This window comes from Gallus gallus, chromosome 5 (assembly GCF_016699485.2).
Source record: "Gallus gallus isolate bGalGal1 chromosome 5, bGalGal1.mat.broiler.GRCg7b, whole genome shotgun sequence".
In the NCBI taxonomy this organism is placed as follows: domain Eukaryota; kingdom Metazoa; phylum Chordata; class Aves; order Galliformes; family Phasianidae; genus Gallus; species Gallus gallus.
Window position 1 is genome coordinate 14,423,653 of NC_052536.1, and position 22,836 is coordinate 14,446,488.

General features: G+C 38.4%; 1 long non-coding RNA gene across 1 annotated transcript in view; it reads left to right on the top strand.

The window, feature by feature from the left end:
- The window catches only part of LOC101748245, a 62,034-nt gene that overhangs the window by 5,323 nt on the left and 33,875 nt on the right, over window positions 1-22,836 (top strand). Inside the window, exons 4-8 of the long non-coding RNA XR_005860366.1 lie at window positions 2,638-2,861; window positions 5,222-5,356; window positions 18,565-18,612; window positions 21,021-21,129; window positions 22,769-22,816. This is a non-coding gene — a long non-coding RNA (uncharacterized LOC101748245). The remainder of the gene's footprint in view (window positions 1-2,637; window positions 2,862-5,221; window positions 5,357-18,564; window positions 18,613-21,020; window positions 21,130-22,768; window positions 22,817-22,836) is intronic.

Here is a 22,836-nt window from a genome sequence, read left to right on the forward strand (position 1 = left end):
CTAGACAGTAGGATCGAGTGTACCCTCAACAAGTTTACTCATGACACCAAGCTGAGTGGCGTGGTTGATACAGTAGAAGGAAGGGATGCCATCCGGAGGGACATGGATAGGATGAGAAGTAGGACTACTTGAACTAAGGGAGGTTCAACAAGGCCAAGTGCAAGGTGTTGCACGTGGGTAGGAGCAATCCTGGATATGTATATAGAGTGGGAGAACTCCTTGAGAGCAGCCCTGAGTAGAAGGATCTGGAGGATCTGGGGGTCCTGGTGGATGAAAAGATGGATGTGACCCAGTAGTGTGTGCTTGCAGCCCATAAGGCCAACTGTATCCTGGGCTGCATCAGAAGAGGGGTGATCAGCAAGGAGAGGGAGGTGATTGTCCCACTCTTCTCTGCCCTCATGAGGTACAGGCTGCCCATAGAGGCTGAGGATGCCGCATTCCTGGAGGTGCTGAAGGCTAGGTTGGATGGGGCCCTGGGCAGCCCGATCTGGTCAGTGGCAGCCCCACCCATGGCTGGGCTTTTCAACTTCCAACCTAAGATGTTCTATGGTTCTATTATATGAATGGGTGTAATTGAAGTTATTTTTTCTGCAGGAATCTTACAGTTTCTGTTTTCATCTGCTGTTTGATTGACTGTTAAGTAGCTGTATCAGGGAAGGCATTGCCCTGGACCAGCTAATACTGGCTTTTTCTGCCTAATCAGGCCCTCTGGCTCTGTTGAGAAATTATTATATCAGACTATTTTTGAACCATTCAAAGAATTACAGTGCTGTAGGATGAATAGGAATTCTTCCCTTTAACCCAGATTCAGTGGATGTGTACACCTAGCTATAAAAGACCTGTATTTCTAATATGTGACCTCCCTAAACTGGCAGTCATGTTGGACATATAAGTAAAGTTTCAGAGCCAAATTTTTGCTACATTTTTGTCTCACATTTCTAAACATTTAAGGCTAAGCCAGGATTGTAGCAGAGCATTTCTTGCAGTCCATCCACGAAAAGTAAATTTGAGCCAGTATCTTTAAACATGTGACAATCTTGCAATCTAGTAAAGCTCTTCTGGTATAAATTGGCCCTAAAACTCCAAAATTTGACAAGAAGAGTTTCTGTAACAGATGTCTACATCAAATATCTTAGGAAGACATTATCTGGAAGGACTTGCCTAGAAAATATCTTCATTGTTACAAAAAATAAATAGAGACAAATTCTCTAATACTGTCAACTGCCTCACTTCTACTAACATAAATCCATCTCTAACAATCTGCTTAAATTACGAGTCTGTTCTGTGAAGTACGGTAACAGAGGTGTACACAGTCCGTACAGCTAGCCTTTAGAAGAGATACAGAAGTAGGGTTCTCTGCCCTCTACTGTGACAATTTAAATTCAGCCCAGAAAATTAGCATTGGAATAATGATTCACATCTTCCAAAAGACTGAGAAAGTGTGAGTCTGGATTGTGCTCTTTTCTCTTACCTCTAGTTACAGACTGGACTTTGCTTGTTCCACGTTTATGGCAACCAAAGGTTTGTTATTTTACAATCCATGGCTCAGATTATGTGTCTAATAGAAGTGAAGTGTTGGGAATTCAGGAAAGATGGCCCACTACAGTAACAATGAATGGAGAAATACAGGAGGGGAAGGAGCTTAGTGACTGCATATCTTGTGGAAGGAGGTACAGAGAGCTGAGCATGTACAGAGCAGATGAACCGCTGTCCTTCCTATATATATATAGTTATCAGTCTTGAGACAAAACTCTATTCTGCTAGACATGTAAAAGCAAAAGATTCCTGTCTTCCAGAAAGGTCTTGCAACCAAGGAACAAAACAACAGACAGCAAAGTAGTCTGTGGATGGCAGGCAGGTAATAGTCTACAAGGAAACTAGATAGCGGTCTTAGAAATATAAGCAAATGCCAGAATGCATTGAAGCAGGATATATAGTGCAGCTGTTCCCTGGAACAGAGAATTCTTTGAGTAAATATTAGCAAAGAATTACCACAGATGTTTATCCAGGACCAATGAAAATGGACGTGTTTGAAATCAGCCGATCTGCTCAACCACTATACACCTGTTCTCTTAGAGACATGTCTTTGACTGGAAGGAGCAAGTGCAAGGCTGAAATGCCAAAACACCCTGCCACAGCCTGTTCTGCCAGGCTTGCAGCGTTGCACAAGACCCTCATAAAAGGAGAAACTCATGGAACTGCGTGCAAAATGCGAATACCCTGCGGGAAAAACATCTGCCCCCACTAAACATTTACCTTTGAGATGTGACTGTTAAGGCTGGGGCTGGGTCAGTGAGGGAAATGAGCTGCGCTTTAAACCTCTTTACCCTCCAGTTGTATGTGTTCAGTCAGTCACCTATAGCTAATGTTTCTACTTGTTTTCTCTCTCTGTAGTGACAGGCCTGAGCTAGACAAGACTCTGTTGGTTAGAAACAGTTCTTCAGTGAATGAGGCGATAGGACTTCATAAACCTCAATTCAACATGTATTCACTGTACTATTGTGATGAAAGAGGCTCTCAGCTTGTATTTACAGTTTATTGCTACTTCAAGAGCCACATCAACACATGGCAACATCTAAGGTAGTCTTGATAGTGACTGTTTTTTTTACTTTTTTTTTCTTTTTTTTCTTTTCCCAGTAATGCTCATGAAAGCAGATTTGACAGTTCCACATGCATCACTACTTCCCAACTAGTGTGAAGATGAGATTTGGAGCACAGAGCAATCTCATCTGAAACATTTCTGGGCTTCGTATCTTGACTTCTAGTACAGCTAACTTTGGGTCAACTCCTGCCCTCAACTCCTTCAGACACAATGACTTTGTTCACTAGTGACCAGTCAACTGTCATAATACCACATGATGGTAAACACAAATTATGTTAATGATTTATAAAGAAGTAATTCACCTCCACCTGTACACAGAGATATGGTCAGAGGTCACCAATTAACCATATGGGATTCTTGTTCTCTCAGTTGCTTCCAGAAATAAAATTATAACAGTTTGAGTTTTAAGAGAACGGTTCCTGCTCTATATGAGCCCAGGCCTCTATCCTCCTTAGTCCTGTATATATGTAGTGGTGGAACTCTGAGAGGTAGTCCATATATATATGAGTGGTGGAACTCTGAGAGGTCTCTGGGAGAAAGCAGAGCATCTCCAAGCATTTCTTCCTTTTGGAAATTTACTGTAATTACACTTCCCTAAATAGGACTCCGATAGAATGAAAAGATGCATTAAACTTAACAGATACAACACACATAGTTTAACTATGTCTGAAGTCAGTGACTCAATATTAGAGTCTCCCAGCCATCAATTCCCCCAGAAATTCAGATTAAAACCCAAAGCTATTCCATGAAACAATTTTACCTTTTAAAGAATGCCTGGCTGTGCTGTATTTTTATCTTCACTGTGTAGAGGAGCAGGACTAGTAGCAGGAAAGGAAAAAGCAGAAGCAAGTCTTGAAGCATGCAAGCTTTTCCTGAACAGTTGTTTTTGCTAAGATACTGACATTGGACCAGAAGATTTTAGCACAGCCAGTATAATTTTCTAGATCTCTGAAAAAATAGAAGTTATGCTGCCTACTAGCTATGGATACTGCACCTGATTTTTGGGAATAAGCTGATTATTTGGTCATTTGCATGTTAGAATTACAGCCAGTAGAAGAAATATTACGTCATGGTATCAAGGATGCTCCATAGGTAATTATGATGATATCTGGTAGGTGCCCTAAAGACAATAGAATAAAGGTGTCAAAATAGGTCACTATGGCTCTGCATACTTTATATCCCAATAGAATTATATTCGGTAGCATACATAGGCCTAACATCTTGTACTACTTTCTGTTCTCCAGAAAACCTGTAAACCATTTTAATAGCTAATAAAACAAAAGCAAACTAATTTACTCTTTTTTTTTTATACTAACGCGTTAGCAAATAGAGTTCATATTCTCTTATCTGGCTAATAAAAATGTTAGGGGTGTATGGAAATGTAAAGAGAGAAGTACTTTTCTTTTAAAAAGAACAAAAGAAAGGTATAAAAACAGAGTACACATATATAAAAGTAGAGTACACCAATATGAAATCCATAAACTGCATAATAAAAGGCTTGTTGTAGGTATATGTATAACATAAGAAAGCGAGCTAGGAGATCGTTAAAAGAAAATACTACTTATGTAGAAAAATGAGAAGCAATTGTCATTAACTGAGAAAACATCAAGCAGAAAGTTGCTTGGCTTAAAATAAATTAGAAAGCAGAAATTCATGCATTTTAAAAGAAAGAAATATGGACAGAAAAGAAAATGGGTATGTGAAGCAGAAATAGAAATATAGCTTAATTTGAAATAAATTCATTTGAGAACAAAATTAATGGAAATAAATTGCAAAAGAAACTTTTTACATTAATATTAAGCAGAAAAAGACCTCAGTGAATATATAAAAATAAAGTGTAGGAACAAAGATTATAGTCACGATTCTTCCTTTCTAGACTTGCAAAAATTTCCGATTCCTCTACCTCTTTCACGTAATTATTTTGAAGCACATATTTTTAATTTTTTTTTTTAATATTCAATGCTATAATGATGTTGAACAATCACATACAAGTGCTTCTCCAAATGCCCACCACGCGTAGTTCTAACTGTAGTGCTTGTTGATAGGACAAGGGGGAATGGTTTTAAACTGAAACAGGGGAGGTTTAGGTTAGATATTAGGAGGAAGTTTTTCCTCCAGAGGGTGGTGACGCACTGGAACAGGTTGCCCAAGGAGGTTGTGGATGCCCCATCCCTGGAGGCATTCAAGTCCAGGCTGGATGTGGCTCTGGGCAGCCTGGTCTGGTGGTTGGCGACCCTGCACATATCAGGGGGGTTGAAACTCGATGATCATTGTGGTCCTATTCAACCCAGGCCATTCTATGATTCAGTGACGATTATATGTTTTTAAGTCAATTAAAAATGAACTTCTTCACCAACCTGGAACTTGCATGTCTTCACCTGCTGCTCTTTTCAGGTGTAACACTGCAGTGTCCTTCTAACTCCACCAAATTCCTTGGTTTGGAATTGGAGCAGGTATTGCTTGAGGAAGCATGTAGGTTCAGGCCACTTTATAGTCCACTTTATAGACCACTTTATTTAAAAGAGTTAAGTGTTCATAGTCAAGTCCGAGCAAATATTTGCCCCAGTAGTGGAATATACAGTTTTTGCTCTAGGATACTAATACTTGCTTCCTTTGAAGCCAGGGAACTCCACCATTTCTCTGAAAACAAACACTGAACCAGGATCCTCACAGAAGCCTATACTCTCCCATTGACTGGAAGATGCTGCTTTAGTGCCCTCAACAAGATCTTGGTTTTCATGACAGCTGGTTAAGGTATGTGCTATAGGTTGTTTTGGGACATTATAGAAAAAAATGTTATCCTGTGTTCACCTCTGCAACTCTTTTCCCTTAAAGTTCTGTTCATTTTAAAGTAGGAACCACTGCTGTAACAAAATTTGTACAGAGAGTAGAAAATGTGTTGGAAAATCACCTGTCCATAAGGGGTGTGAAATAAACATCTTCATTACATTATTCTACCAGTCCTTTCTGATGTTTATGAAAATAAGAATAAGAAAAAAACTCCTGACTTTTTTTTCTTTTCATTCCGTTTGAGGGCTTTTCTTTATTTTTTAAAGTGAATTGCTATTTACTCAGTAAGCCATTTTTTTACTTTAGAACTGGGATATCCTTTGATTATCGAGTTAAATATTGCATCTAGAAAAGTAAAAGTAGAATTTTTTTTCCTGTTGTCATCTCTTTTACGTCTTTTGACCACATCCCTGTCTCTGAGATGATGTTCCTATGATAAGTCTGTGGTAAACCACCAGGGTGAGAAAGGAGCTTTAGCACTTTGAAATGGATGTAGTTAAATTTGTGTTACACCCTCTGTGATCTGATAACAGCAAATCTAACACGCAAACCTTTACAGAAGGTAGGTAATCCACTTATTTCCAGACTTGAACAAATATTGACAGAAAACATCATACTTGTGGGTAATGCCCAACCACACTGATGACAGATCAGAGACCTAGCTACAACTTGTGTGTGGAAATACTGGACATACAGAGCTTAGCTCTGTTTTCCAGCAGTGTAATGAGGTTTTCTTTTATGTTAAAATTGATCAAGTCAAAGGAATGACACTGAGCTTCCTGGGCTGGGCATCAGAAGTTACTTCTGCATGCTGTTGCAATGGTGTTTGCTACAGAAATAGTGATTTCAGGTGTAGTTATGCTGCGTGTTCCAGTCAGCTGCTAAGTGGGACAAATGGCTTCTTGGTGGCACCTCTCTCCATATCTAATAGACAGGGAACAGGAAGCTTTAAATCCTGTTGCTGGATACAAGAGACTCAGTTACACGCTTTTGGATCCCTAGGGTTTTTTTGTCCAGCACATAATACCTGGCTTCATTTTGGTTTGAATGACAATGTAAGCTAGAATGCATGTGAAATCCCTTCTGTAAAATACTTTTTGGAATACAGCTCATCTAGTTTTATAGATGCCAGGCATTTTGACAGGATGTCTGTACTAAAAGTATCCTACACTTTGGAAGGACTGTCATCATGTTTTTTTGCTATGTAATGAGAAGTTTGAAAATGTAACTAAACTTTTTGTAATTGTGATGGTCTGAGGACCATCAGACAGGCAAATTTTTTATAGAAAGGTAGAAAAACTATGAAAATTCTCAGGCTGAATAATTCTCTCTTCAGCTGGGAGAAGGCTGGATACCTGCAGCTTCTTAAGTTGCATAACATTACATTCTGCTTCCACTCTGATTCTTTAGCCTGGAGGTCCAGACAGAAAAAAAGATGTTGAGTCTGAGATGTATCATGGAAGTTCAACAGAGTGAAAGAAAGAACTGCTCAGTTATTTTTAGAAAATAAACTGTCTGGTTTTAATCCATCTCTAATTATATTCTATAACTTGCCACAATTAAGCTACGACTGTATGTTTTGTGAGGGCCAGCATTTTTTACCTCTTTGGGTGGATATGAAGTCTTGCGTCCTCCTGATGCCCTTGGCTTAGAACTGCTGAAGGAAGTCTGTAAAGGAAAGTCTTCTCTTATCGCTTGGCATTTCTGACTGGTTAATCTGATTTCAAAGAACAATTTTTTATAGGAGTTCCTGGTTCAGATCCTCTTCCCTGCTGAATCTGATGTCAAAGCATGCACACCAGTAACTGGATGAGCAAGTAAAGCTTGTTGTGTTCAGATTCAGATATGCTAACAATTTACTGATTTAGTAGTTAATAACCGGAGAAATAACAGCCCATGTAAAGTTAGTGGGTTGGACAATCTGACTTCCTCCTGCTCTGATACCAAAGAACAAGTATAGGTGATGTTCAAAATCTATGTCAGTGTGGAGTCTCCTTATCAGGAGATATTCAAGACCCATCCAGACAACTTTTGTGACCTTGTGTAGAGTGCCTGCTTTAGCAGGGGGGTTGAACTAGATGATCTCCAGATGTCCCTTCCAAACCTTACGATTCTGTGTGATTCTTTGTGTGTGATTATTTTTATCTGATGCCCTTGGCTAGGTAAGCTGTCAAAAAAACTATGTATTTCCTCCCTTCCAGCCTCCCCCTCCTTTACTTCCCATTGCTACTTAGTTGTCTACAACAAAATGTAGTTTTGTTGTTCATGCTGTCTGTTTCTCACAGCATGGGTGAGTGAAGGAGAAAGATACCACAAGGTATTTGGCCACGTTCATCCTCTGCCAGGGTAGCAACGTGGGAGTACCATCAGTAATAGACTTCACTCAGACATATGAAAGACCCACTTTGGGACATTGTGTTGAGAGGGGAGGATCTATGCTATACCCCTCACAGGATCAAATGGTTATAGTTAGAGCTGTGTGGTGATGTGGCCACAGCTTGGACAGAACAGTCAACATTTTCCAGATGTCTTCTCTGTGCATCCAAATCAAACATCCAGTTCAGTTTTTAGAAGTATATATTTAAAACAACATATAAAACATATTACAGAAAATACACATCTGTTGTCAAAAAAAGAAAATAAAACTTTCACAATTGTTTCACATGGTTTCACCTGTTCTTTTCCCTTTTTCTTTTTTTCCCTTTTTCTTTTTTTCCTGTTCTTTTTTTTTTTTTTTTTTAACCAACTAACTATAACTATATGCCTAAAGCATTGACTTCACTTGTTCAAGAGAGACAGACCTTGGGAGAGTCAATAATTGGACTCTTACTTATACTTATTTACTCCAGAGTAGTAAGGTAAAGCCTTTAGGGACTATGTCCAGGCAGTCAGTCTTTTGAAGGGGATCCCCCTGACAGCTCCCATCACTTAGGGTTAGAAGGGAGAAAGAAATCTTTTGGGAGACCACAGGACTCTATTCTGCATGGCTACTGTACTCAGAGCTCTTGGGGTCTGCTGGTCAACATGTCTGAGCCCATGGCAGGTGTCAAGCCATATTCCCTTACAGTAACATTGACAATACATTAATTCAGTGCAGAAAAAAAAAAAACTTGTGACCACTTGCATCCTGTTGGCACAGTCTACAACAAGGGTTGTTTCAGTTTGGCTACCTTCCCTTGGAGAGACGGGGAACAGCTGTGCAGGAAGTAAGCAATGCCCACACCATCTAATGCACAAACAAATGGTGAGGTACATAGCCAGGTTAAAGGCATGCACAGCAAGGGTGAAGTCAGTTCTACACACGACACCAAATAAGGGCTGCCACAACTTGTGGGCAGTCTGGAGACATCCCACAGCTGAGATCTGACCTCTACTGCTACCAGTGTTACGGAGTCCTGTGAAGAGACACTTGCCATGTCCACCTCTTGGGCAGCTGCCCCACAGAGCAAATAAGAAGGAGGCTATTTTTCTTGCCTGAAAACTTTAAGAGGTTTGTTTTTCTAAGTTAGTTCTATTTGCTACAAAAAATATCAAAATATTTCAATTACTTAAGAGTTTTAATCTTTAACTCCTCTATAAAAAAGATTTTAAGACCTTTTCCACTGATAATTCTAACACGAGCCGTATGTGGGCTTATCGTTGTATCTGTTCTTTCATTCACCACTACAACTTTTCAGAACTTCCTTTCAAAAAGGAAAATGAAACTCCTGGTTTCAGAAAGTCAGAATCTAATATGAGATGCCAAATTTTAGCAGTGTGATAATTACAGGGAAAAGTGAAATTAGTTTGTGGACGTACACACCGTGCTAGGACTTCACAGTTGAAGGCATCATCCAAACACTCTCTGGCTGCCATGCCTTTTTTCCTCGAGCAGACTAGCCACATTCCTGCTGGGAATCCCTTGATTTGCATTTCCTCTGGGCCCTACATGAGGTTTCTGTGGCCCAAACACATAACAATTCACCATTTGGTTTGAGCCTTTTTCAGTCTAAAAAGCTCAAATCAATGAGATGGGAGCCAATTGTGAATCTTGAGCATGGCACTATTTGATGATTCAAGGCCCGACTGAATACCGCTGAAAGACTGTATGGAACGCAGCAACCTGGTTCTGACATCAGCACCTCCATTCTCCCTTGTGAGGGAAACTCCCAAAGGGTATCTCTCTAATTCAGATTTTACCCTGGGTGGAGTTAGTTTGTTTCCAGAAAGAGCCTGGAAGTAAGTTGGCATACTTGCAGTATGAGCAAGCAATCGAAACCATGTCTGAGGAGGGAATATGGAGGTGTAGAACTCAATTAGATTGCTTGTGAGGGAAGACCTAGTGTCTAATTTCTCATGCTTGTGGCACCAAGGATCTGGAAAAATTAGACTTGAGAATATTTTTTTTCAGCTTTAACTCTGCTTCTGTTCTCCACTGACTTCTCTGGCAAACATTCTACCATCAATTTATTCTTGGTCTCCAGAGCCCTATTAGTCTTTAGGCTTAAATGGCTTTTCAAAGCCATGGGTGAATTTTGTCCAGGTAACAAACACACTGAGACACTACAAGCAGTCTTCTTTTTTGTAGCAAGTATCTTTGTACCTGGAAATCCCCATTTCCTTTTGGTCAGTGTGTGAGCAAACATTTGAAGTGACACAGAAATGAAATCCTACAGATCCTTATGGCAACTTGTTGCTCTGAACAGAAACATAGCATTCGTTAGTAAAGAAACATATGCTTCCTTACTCTTAAAAGGTTGAGTAGTCTTCATTAAGTGCATGAGACATGAGGTAGCACATCCAATTTCCTTTACAGAGCATGTAACTGTAGATATTTCTAGTGCCTCTAGATCTGGTAGAAGATAGCAACTTGATAATGCAGCAGTTTTCAAAACAGCAGATTGTCATTCACAGCTTCTTCTCCAGAGAGACTTTTGTTTTCTTCTTCTGTTTCCCTGCTTGAGTTCTCTTCAATAAGTTACCTGCAAGCTGTTGTGAAAATAAGAGTTCAGGGTAGAAAAGTTTTTTTTTTTTTTTTTTTTTTTTAATGAGAATGTTCATTTTATTACTTCATTTGAGTTTCAAATTTGGTGTGCTTGAAAAATTTAAACCAGACGGGATTTCAGGCATTATTTCAGTGTGATGCAGAACTTCATGATGGCTGCTGCTGTGCAACCAAGCAAACCACATTGTTGCCCTCGCCTTTGGCAATAGCTTATTTTTTGCTTCTTTCCCACTGATAGTGGGAGAAGAATTCAAACCTGTGAAATGAGGAGGTGAAAAAGGATTTAATAGGTTGTTTTCTCCTGTCTTACTTTAGTGTTACCTGTACTATTTACCACTGCAAAGGCTATTAACCCAGACTGTGTGACTTCAAGTCAGCTCAAAATCTTTCTGAAATTCTCTAAAAATTCATTACTTGCCTGCTGGCATAAAGATGATATCATAAAAAAACCTGTTGATTGAGTACCTCTCTCCAGTTCTCAAGATCAGCAGTGCAATATTCTGCATAAAATTTAAGCAACATACCTAAAAATCTGAGCTCTAAGACAGTGGCCTTGGAAACCTGTAAATTAGGTCATTCTACATGACCATATAAAGAGTTTCCTTTCTGTGAGGCTGTTTGCAGGGTTATGGGTTGAAGGCAGTTGCCCTAATGGGAAGCTGTTGGACTATAGTTTAGGTTGCACTGTACAAAGTGGCAGTCTGATAATGGTAAATAATAGTCAATAGAACTAAGGCTCAGAGTTGCCTCAGTGGTGGGGAGAAATAGGAATTTACCTTAAATATTATTTATTTAAGCCATTTAGTAGCCATTGTACTTATTATCAGGATAAATGTCTGTAACCTGAGATACTCCAATTCTCATTTGGAAAATATAACATTTGTTTATATCTCATTTACATCAACTAGATGAACTAACCTTCTTTTAAATTCATTACTACATTGGCCTTTAATGCAACACGCTTAACCAACTGATCCAACTGATGCAATGAACTCTCCTTCTCATATGCTTACTTAATGAAAGAGGAAATTTAGAAGTAGAAAGAAGCGAAGCGAAGCGAAGCGAAGCGAAGCGAAGCGAAGCGAAGCGAAGCGAAGCGAAGAGAAGAGAAGAGAAGAGAAGAGAAGAGAAGAGAAGAGAAGAGAAGAGAAGAGAAGAGAAGAGAAAAAAGCCTAGCATAGAAATTTGAATTTTGAGATCACAGAACAAAAAAGAAGGGGGCTGTAAAACATTCTGAGGTTTGTTCTTGCTGAAAAACATTAAGAGGTTTGTTTTTCAGAGTTACTTCCACTTTCTACCAACATATCTAAACATTTCATTACTTAAGAGTTTTAATCTTTAATTCTTCTATAAAAAGATTTTAAGCCCTTTTCCATTGATAATTCTAAAGCAAGCTGTATGTGGGCTTGTTCCTTGTTCCTATTTCCTTTACCACTACCACTTTTTAGAACTTACTTTCAAAAAGGAAAATGAAACTCCTGTGCCACATCACTATGCCAACACTGAGCAAAAAGACAACAGAATGCAAAACTAAAAGTACAAGATAAAAAAGAAAGTAAAATAACTTCTGTGATCTTATTATTGTATTTATCCTAAAGAGGGAAAGAAAGGTTAAATTGATATAGTGAACTCCTTTGCATATGTGTACATAATGAGACAGGGAATTGATTTTTCAGTCTTGCTGAAATGACTTTGTAAGGACAGTGGAGCTGCCAAATGCCTTTTTTTTTTTTTTTTTTAACTACTGCATTTGCATAATTCTTTGTTTAATAAAATTTTAAACAGCTTGAGAGTGAAACAAAACATTCCTAACACACACACAAGATGTTTCAATCAACTGAAAGATTTTGATTTTGTTTTTAAAAATAATCTCAGAAAGAAAATTGTTTACATGCTGTGACTGGTTCTTGATTTACATCTTGTAACTTGCTCTTCTAATGTACCTAAAAAATCTGAGCTCTAATGCAGTGGCCTTGGAAACCTGGAAATTAGGTCATTCTACATGACCATATAAAGAGTTGCCTTTCTGTGAGGCTGTTTGCAATTCTATGGGTTGAAGGCAGTTGGACTGTGGTTTAGGTTGCACTGTAAAATGTAGCAGTCAGAATTTGATAGATGACAGTCAGCTCTGACTTCAAGCATTAGCAGCTAGTGCAGATGACACCACTAGTATGGATTATTAACTAACTGATTCATGTTTGAGTGGCCTTTACTAGGATTCTCACAGCTATTGGCTGAATTCCTTGGTTTTGTTAATGGACTCAATCTCCCAGTGTCTTCATGAGAAAAAACAGTGAATGTCTATTTTAGTAAATAGACCAAAAAAAAAAAAAAGGAAGCTAACAAAACACTGGTAAAACATCAAAGGGTTTGGCATGTATGGGTTGTAGAAAACCAAAGGAAAGGACTTGCCAAATGCTTTGTTCATGGTGTTCATTTTTCTTTGTTTAATGTGGGGGACTTGTTTGGCAGCTTAACTACACAAAGCTCAGCTTTCAGAGAATGCATTCAGCATAGCTACACGAAAACCTCAGCTGAGGCTTTGTGGCAGTTGAAAATCAGTGGAATTAATTGTTGATTATGAGAAATTAGATGTTGGTCTCAAAATGTCACGCTGCCTTACCAAAGCAACAATATCAAGTCATGATTAGCAGAACTGCTCCTAACAGTAACCAGAGTTTAAAAGGGAGTTAAAACAGCTTTTTTTCTGAAGGTCAAAGAGGGCCAGAGCATTCACCAAGTTGCCTTTAAGTAAACTGCACCTACAGTATCTTTAGACTTTATAATGCATAGCATTGCCTTTGTGCTAGATATCCTATTGACTCTGTATGACTCATATTTTATGACCTCACTGGGTAGATAACACTTTAATTTGATAAAAGGCTACATCAATTAAGAAAAGCCCTGCTGTCTGATAACCTGATTAAGAGCTGAGTACTCAGGGTGGTGTTGTGGGACCTTTCATTTCTAATCAATTCTGGCTTCTTGTTGAGCACCTTTGTGGAATTATCCAGCCTTTGGCAAACTTGCGTATGAAAGATGCTTATTGCACTCAAAGATAAATTATTCTTTATTTGTTCACTTTCCTGCAAGGTGGGGCCCATCTGCTTGTAGGGATCAGTATACTAAAGACTTGGTATCAGAAGGGTCATTTTCCATTTGAGTACTTTTAGGACTTTTGTATTTTTAGCATCTTTAGAAGGCGAAAAAAAAAAAAAAAAAAAGGAAAGAAAAAAGCTGAAGCATAGAAACTTGGGCTTTAAGATCATAGATTTATATGCATAATTATAAGTTCTGTGACCAGAAATGTCAGTAATTTGTATGAAATTTGAGAAAATATCCAAAATCCAGAAGTGGAAGCAAGATTTTCATTGTTTATGTAATCCAGTAACTGTAGATTGTAAAATACATCTGTTATTTCCCCAACAAGGCCAAAACCTTCCCTCTGTGAAACTGTTGTCATACACCACTATCACAACGTAATGGAAAATTTGATACATATTGTGATACATGCTATTATTCCCTTTTCCAAGGGTGGAAACATCTATGAGGAAAATGCCACCAGTTTACTTCATAGTTTGGTTCTCCTTCTGTTGCTCTCTTTCAGATGTCTAATCTTTGGATCAGTGTTGAACTTTTGCTAACATGGCCCTTAACAAAGCACCTGTGTAGAAAGGAGATGTGTCCCTTTTTTTCTGTTTCGATTTGAACACAGAAAAACTTCTGATAGCACTAGTATAGATAGCAGTGAGATTTTGCTCCTTGGTAACCAGCAGTGTTTTGTGGTGGCAGCAGGACTTCCAGGTTCTGGGAGCCATTGGTGGGGCAATGGAACTTGGGATAACCTGTCTCCACCCTGCCTGACAGAAAGCACTGTGCTACTGCTTTTTGTTTGTTTTTTTTTTTTCTCATTTTCCCATTCCCCCTTTTCTCTTTCCCTTCCCTTCCCTTTCCCTTTCCTCTCATCCTTTTTTTTTTTTTTTTTTTTTTTTTTTTTTTTTTTTTTTTTAAGGCTCAAATCCATCTTTTTCAAATCTATTTCTGAGCTTGCTTTTGCTGTTAGGATGGCTGCAGTTCTACTTTGAGCTGAGAAGCAGTTTAGAGTTTCCTCTGACAGTGAACTTTAGTAACTGTTCTATAAGCAAACAGTCAGCATCTCCCCTCTTAGTGAAAGGCTTTATTCATCTCAGTCTCTCCCAGAACCTCCTCATTTCAATCTAAGTCCTTGCATCACTTCTTAGATGATCTGTGGATTAAGTCATGTTCTTCATCTAAATCATAGCCTTCATTTTTTCTCTATGGTCCCTGTCATATTTTCAGGTTTCTCAAAGTAATATGTAGATGAAATAGATATCTGAAATCCAACACTAAAATAGCTTATTTCACAAAATTTTAGTTGACTTACCAGAACAGAAAAGCAGTTAACAGGCATATAACAGATATAGCTATGATACAATAATCTTGAACTATTCTGTGTTCACACATCAATCATGTCCCAGTAAGCATTTGAACAGTTTCTAATTTTACAATATTATGTTATCTTCAGAATAATTTATGTGAGAGCCTGAAGGCATAAAATCTGATGCTGCTAGTAAGCCTCAAAAGACAAGAGTGCCAAAAGAGTTTCTGTAGAGTTTGGAGAGTGTGAAGCCAAATGCAAACAACAGTGCTATGTAGGTCATGCATAAAGAACTACAGTGTGCATATACAACTACAAGCTAGGCTCCCAGACCCTATATTTTAAATCCTTGCTTCACCAGTGACTTCTTACGACATACAGTGAAAGTGTCTAACTTTGTGAAAAGGGAAAATGCATGGTCTGCTGTGCAGCAGAATAGATAAGACTTTAGCTTTGTACCACCATTTTCCAGTTGCTCTGTAGGTAGGTGATAGACAACTACCCCATAAGAACATTTTCAGTATTAAAATGTATATAAAATGCTATAAAAAAGGAATTGTGTTTCTCCAAAGAATAATGTGTAAAGAACCCATATGTACTTGCTCTGTCAGTTAGTAATGGTGAGAAGATGAAGTAATAAATTTCCATTTTCTCCTCTAAAATAGAAAAATAGTGAGTTTGATGTGGTATGTGATGAGCATGCCTGCAGCAGTGGAGTCACTGAGGTTCTGGGTATTTTAATAGTAAACACAATAAGCCTGTAGCAAGATGCTATTTTTTTTTTTCTTTTAATGGAAATAAAAGCCAGGAAATGTAATAAATCTTACAGCACTGAGTAGAGTACTGCATGACAAGCACAACTCTGAAAATACTGAAGATTCACCACTAAAGAGAAGGACTGCTGGAAAAACATGGTTCAGATTTACAAGAAAATTTACCACAACCTTCAACAAACAAACCCCACAAGCAAGGGCATCTGAACTTTGAAGAAGAAGAAAGATCAAAAAACACTTGCCATTTGCTGGCAGAAGTGCAGACGAAGGAAACATTTTTGATCACGAGGGGTTTATTGCCTCTGCTGGCTAAGAGTATCACCCGCTACTGGGCCAAAGCATAACAGAAACTGAAATCAGTCCCATGATATCAATATATGAACACCTCTCGTATGATGAAAGCTTGAGGGAGCTGGGCTTGTTTAGCTTATAGAATAGAAGGCTGTGGGGAGACTTCCTTGTGGTCATCCAGTACTTGAATGGAACTTAAACAGAGGAGGAAGACCAACTTTTTTACAGTTTGATAGTGATAGGACAAGGGGGAACGGTTTTAATCTAAAAGAGGGGGAATTTAGGTTAGGTGTTAGGAGGAAATTCTTTAATGAGGAAGTGATCCATAGAGAGGCTGTGGATGCCTCCCTGGAGGTGCTCTAGGCCAGGTTGGATGGGGCCCTGGGCAGCCTGATCTGGCGGCTGGCAACCCTTTCCACAACAGAGGAGTTGGATCTGGTTAATAATTAAGGTCCTTTCCAACTTAAGCTATTCTATGTTTCTATGATTCTATGGTTGTGGCGCAGTAAGTTGCATGAGGCATCCATGGCATACGTTTCACTTATTATATGCTGTGGTATGTAAACCAGTATTCAAGTGCAAGCTGAACTAGGAATATTGCAGACATAACAAGTTAGTATTTGTCAAGAAGTACACATCAGAAAAGAGTCAGGTCAGGACCTTCTTATCAAACAAATGAGGTTAATGTATATTTATACTCAAAACAGCAAATAGAAAACTGAGACTGTATTTATTGGTTCTGGATTTAAACAGTAAGGAAATGCTTAATCAACAGTAGAAGGTGGGAGACCAGCAGTTGTGGAGATCTTTATAAATTATACACACACTGTTCTTTTCCTGCAGTTTGGTTTCTCCAATAAGTGCTATTAATTTATTCCCCATTAAGTTGTTTGCCAGCTATACAAAGTTAGACCATATGAACATTTAAAAAATAGCTGTATTGTTGATGAACACTGGGCGATCTGTGCCTGCAGAGATTCACTTTTCAAGTGATGATGTCTTTGTTAGAGAATGTCTTTTATAAAATAATGGTATGTTTCCAGAGGTGAACATTTGCCCGTCTGCCCCCCAGACCATTTTCTGAAACTTTGGCTGATTTCAGTCAATCTTTGCAGATGGCTAATGGCCGAAGTCACTAAGTTTCTGTAAGGCTAGAAAAGTAGTCAGCCAAGTAAAAGTATACAACTTCATTAAGATACGTCTGTTCTTCCATTCAGAAGCTTCAGTATGAACCTATCCTGTATCGCATGAGAAATCAGCAAGAGAGGTTAACATCAAAATGCTTATCTACTGAAAAAAAAAGGTTTCATTAATTTAATTTCCTCACACCTGAAAAGCCTCTATAGTAAAGGGTCTGTTTTGTAGTGTCTAGTAATATGTATATACTGAATTAAAGTTGGTGCATCCATAACACTCTTCACTTGAATGCATGAAGTGAGCGTAATTAAATTAAAATTCCATTAAATATAACTCAGATAAAGTTTCCATATACTAGGACAGAGAACCCCAGCATACCAGACCATATTAGGTCTGATACTTGTTTAACTACTGTTTGGGCTTTTTTTTATGCCCTGGAATTAAATAAATCCACTTTGGTCATCCCTCATCATGCAGTAGCATTCTGAATGCATTTAATAAGCTTCCCTTTTAGCCCTTGATTGAAAGCAGTGCTTTCTTATGCACTTACTTTCCAGTAGCTGTGAGTCACGAAGGCTCTTTAGCTGTCCTGCCTTTTATTCCTCATCCTCTCTTCTCTCTGAGACTGTGTCCTGTTTGTTTCACCTAGCTCTTGATTAAAGCTCAGTCTCAAAGGTGATGTCCTGCTAGTCTTTGGTGTTGTAAAAGGAATAGACTTCTTTAATATGCAGCCACATGAAAGCTCAGTCATACTGACCGCTGCTTTCAGGAAACAGGGTCTGCTCTGTCATTTCCATAGTGCACAGAAATGACCTCATTCTCTCTGTAAATTTGGGTTTGAATTCATGTTAGTAGACGAGTAATATTTTCTCAACCAAATGGGGAGGGATAGTGATATTTATGTTGGTTTGGGCTACCAGCTGTGGAAATTTTGTCACAGTGTGGCACTGAGATTCACATTCTCTTCTCGGTTATGTGAAGTTATGCATTTGCAAATGGCACCTCAGTAAATCCTTAAGCAGCTGAGAAGAAAGCTTCAGCAGCTGTCAGTCACAACAGAAAGGTTTGCTGTTTCAGTGAGGTGAATAATGATGAAACTCCCCTGACATTAGCACAGTAGTAGAGATATGATCTGAAATATCAACAGTCTGTGTCTTTAGAAGTTGGGAACAGGCAAACAGGGAACAAGCAAAGGTTGTTGTTATTCCTGCTTTCAGAGAATACAGGAAAGGAAAAAACATTAGGGACCAAGCAGCTAAGAACAGGTGGAACAAATTTCAGTGCAGATTAAAAAATTAAGGGAAGTATAACAGAGCTGGTTTCACCTGAAGATAGTAATTACTAACTGATAGCAAATGGATTGTGTGGTTCAATTTTCCAGAGCAGCATCAAAATTCTGAAGTGTCTGTATAGTTTCATAGGGTGGAGGCATGGGTCCTTCTGCTCGTTTGGTTTGGATAACTTGTGGGTCATTCAGAGAAAATGGTAAGATGGTTAGAAATATTATGCTATGGCTTTGGCAGGATGAACTGGACTTTAAGTAAATTGTGTTTCTATTCATCTTACCTATTTTTGATTTTTCTTATAGGCTATGGACTTTGTGAGGAAGCTTTTTCCAAAAACAGGATTGAGAAAGGTAAGTGAAAGAGTTAGAAGTCTGGTTTTCTAAAAAAAGGAAAATAAAGAAAATCAATAGTGAAGTGAGGTTCATTGTGATACCAAATGATGTCTTTGTTTTGTTGGTAGGAGGAAGGTGACTAATATGCTTTTTCTTCTTAATGCAGTGAAGTCCATGACTGACTGTATTTGTCTTACTGACTTATACATAGCTGATGCCTCCATGCACCTGTATGTCGTGTAACTGTGACTCATTTATTAAATAATAACCTTATTTATATTATTTCTTTCAACCTTTTATTTTATCTATCTGTTTATCTAAGGAGGAAACACTTTTTATGAATTGCCAAACAGAAAACATGTTGAACAGATGCACATTGCAAAAATTACATCAGAGAATTAAACAGAAGAAACGTAACTATATGGTTGTCAATCTCCAGCAGGCCTAGGCAGATGCAATTCTACAACTGTTACCGTGATTGTCCTTAGACTTATTTTGTTGCACTGAGACAGAAAATTATTTGGTATGGGTGAATTTTGGAGATCTTTGCATGTTTATCTGGCTTCTCTACCTCACTTCTGTCAAAAAGGCAAGAAAAAATGGATATGCCTTGAAGCAGGCATCTGAATTATGAATAATAGGCCATATCTGAAATTGTTGTCAGCAACCCTTGCTCTTTAAGTTTCATTAGACTTGCCTTGAGTTTTTAGCTAGTGGAGGATCTGGTCTATTAAAACATTTCCTTGTGATGTGCAGTATGTCAAAGTTTAACTCTCCACTGAGAGTTCTTTTGAAGGTTTGCATCTGGTGGCATAAATATACAACAGGAATGCAATTTATTTCCTCTTTCTGGTTCTAGTTTTCTGTTTGAGGGGCTGTTTAGGTAAGTTCCAACCGTGACTAAGATGAGGGTATGCACTGAGTCTCTACATGTGCATTCAATAATTGTACAAACTGGCTAATTAAAGTCTGTAATGCTGAGAAAAATGAGAGTAACTCTGCCATCTATTTCTCCAGTCAAAAGTGGCAGAAAGTGGTGCTGACAAGCAGAAAAGTATATTAAAATATTAGTAACTACAATGAGATGGATGGAGGAAGACCAACTATTTATGTACACAGGAATTTGTGAATGTTAACACACTCCGGAAGCTTGCTTGGCTGGAGGTGAAATTTTAGGTGAAAAAGGAGTAATCTGAATGAAGTTTTCTACTGAATATCCAAAGGAACTATGAAGCTTTAAAGCAGCTTTCTTGTCAGATAAATTTTTCAAGCTATATTTTCCTTTTTTCTCTTGGATGTCTTTTTCTTTCTATGTTTGGATAGATTTAGATCTATGCACACAATAAGCTATATGCTTCTAGAAGACATCTACTTGCATATTTTAATTACAGTCTATGTGCTCTTAATCTGCATGCTTCAAGGCAATGTATTATTAAAGGGAATGTTTTTAATCCTTTTGCTCTCTAAATTAGACATTATTGAGTGTTTAAAACAAAACAAAAAACTAATCTGATTTTGAAGTCAACTTCAGTGCTCATAGAGGGAGATGTCCTTCATTGGGGATTCAGAATTTTGCTGGTCATCTCTCTTATTCACACTCTGGATACCAGAGCCTTTTACTTCTCTGCATGCTCTCTCAGGACCCTTCCTATCAGAATATGAGAAAGAGGTAACAGCAAACTCTCAAGTACAGTCTTCTCAGCTGCTGGCAGTCTGAGATAACCCTTTGAGGTTTCTTGGAATTGTTGTCATGCTTGCATGTATTGTAGGAAAACACCAGGAACGCATTCGCAGAAGAGTGCGTCAGACTAACTTGGGCAACCAAACTTGCAAATCCCGTAAGTTGCGTTTGGCAATGACTGGTCAAGTAGTCCCTCCCAAGTAAAATGTGGGAAACCTGACAACTGACGGTTAAGTAATAGCTCATTTATAAGAGGTGTTTATTCCTATTCTTCCTCGAGCAATGAAGCCTGAAGTTTTTTGTAACATTATTTTCAGTAGCTGTCTACCAGACAGAGAGAGATCTGATAGCCGCATGGTGCGTGGGACTGGGGACTGTGGAGTTTTCTTTACTGCTGTTGATGTGATATTTACTGATGAATGGATGTTGATGTTGTAACTGCCATTTAGCTGAGCTGCATAAAGGAACTTAAGTGATGTTTGAGGTGGAGGAAAATGCATGGATTCAAAGGATATTCAACTGAGCAGTGGAGACATGGGGAGTAACAAGCTTGAGTCAGAGATTGGCATTTCTGGTGGAATTCAGTGATGAGTGAGCAATGATGAATGCTGAGTACAGTTGTGCATATTTCCTTGTGTAGAAAACTTTGTTAAAACCTTTTGTTAAACAGTAGGCCGATCTTTGCATGCCTTCTGGTCTTTATGTGCCCCTGAAGTTAAAGTTGCTTATATTCCTTTGTGCTCAGGACATAGAAGACTGGAGAGTAAATACACTGAAATGATTCACACCACCTCAAATGAGTATCACAGATGAACCAATGAGATCCCTGATAATTCACATTGGAGCTAGACTGAGTAAGTTTTGTCAATCTCAGAAGTAATTCTAATACTGTAATGTAATGAAACAATATTGAGACTAGTACTTCAGCTGAAAGTAAACGTGTTGGGTCAAAAGCATAAATGTGCTACTGTTCACGTAAGTGGCATTTTATCAGTTTGCTTAAGTGCTGACTCTTAGCTTACAGCACTTGATTTTTGCCACATAACACACTCAACCTCAAAAAACTGCTCGTAGCTGTAAATAAACACTTCAGATGTAGACTGATAAGTCTCAGAGTCACAAAATCATTTTTGTTTGTCGTTTAAGATTCAGTGGCCTGGGGAAAAAGTAGATAACAGATATTTGCTCTTTACAAATAGATTCTCTTTATGTTTGGTAGTTCATGCAGGCTTGAGATAAATACCCAATAAACAGGGATGGTTTCTAATTCTTGCTGCATAGTACTCGAGAAAGGGAAACAATGCCTTCAAGGTTTTATGTAACTTTTAGCTGATCTGTCAGAATGGCAATATTTAGGTAATTTGTGCCCCACTCCCTCAGTGTAGGGCCAGGTGCCTCAGTGTAGGAAGTCTGGCATCTGTACAAGTCCTGCATGCCTTCTGTACTCCATCACAGCATGAAAAATTTCTGCTGAGCTTCCTGTCCCTTACTACTATTATGTAGCTCTCTTGTTCACATGAAAAGATCACTTCAGAGTCATCACCTTCTCGCTGCACCACTGCTTCCTATCCTACCTTTCAAGGACTGGTACAATGTCTACAAGTGGTAGATATAAGGGAGAAATGCTAGCAATCCTTATGAAATATAGGAATTATGGAAACCTGATAAATTTCATAAGGGACCGGTAGATCATTAAGTAGTTTACAACAAATTCTACTCCTTCTATATTCTATAGTTCATACAGAAGAGAACTAATCTTTGATCACTACAAGACATGTTCAGTAATAAACAGTCTTTCTTTACCACTTAGAGCTGGAAATAAAACCAGAAAGGGAGAACATCATTTACCCATGACCATTACTTATGTACCCAAAATGAAGAAGTACGTATGCAAGAAAGGTCATCGAAGTCATAACCATGTACCCTTACAAAAGGAAATATTGCTGTTGTTGTATAGCAAGATGCTTTTTTTTTTCTTTTCTTGATGAGAAATCTGAGAATTTCAGAAACAACCTAAACAATGATTACTTCTGTTACATAGTGTCTAGTTTCTTTCATGGCTTTTTGTTTTGTTTTTTTTAGCTGACAGGCACGTTTATAAATTACTGAATAAGTTGTACACTCATGTAGTACTAAATGGTGTACACCTGGCAGTACTCAGCATACACTCATGTTCGCTGTCAAGTTTTAATGCTCTCAGTGCATTGCGTGAATCACTGACCAAACTGACATCCATTTCCTGAAGGCATGTCTAATTTGCTGTCACTCCAACTACAATGAAGTATAATGAAAATATACCACAAAACCTACATAAAAAGAATGTAAATTTGCCTTTACTGCTGCAGCAGATTTCTAAAAGTATCCAGGTTTTTTTTACATAAGGTAAAATCTGTAGGGATAGGCAGTGTCATTCAGGAGGAACCTTTTCGTCTAATCAGAACAGCCTGACGAACTCTGGTTTTATGGGTTCATGCAGATCTCCTTTGTCTGCAGGGAGAGATGGGCAAGTCTAGAAGACGATTCCTCTCGGGGTGATTTGAGGTGGGTGAATTGAGGTGCTT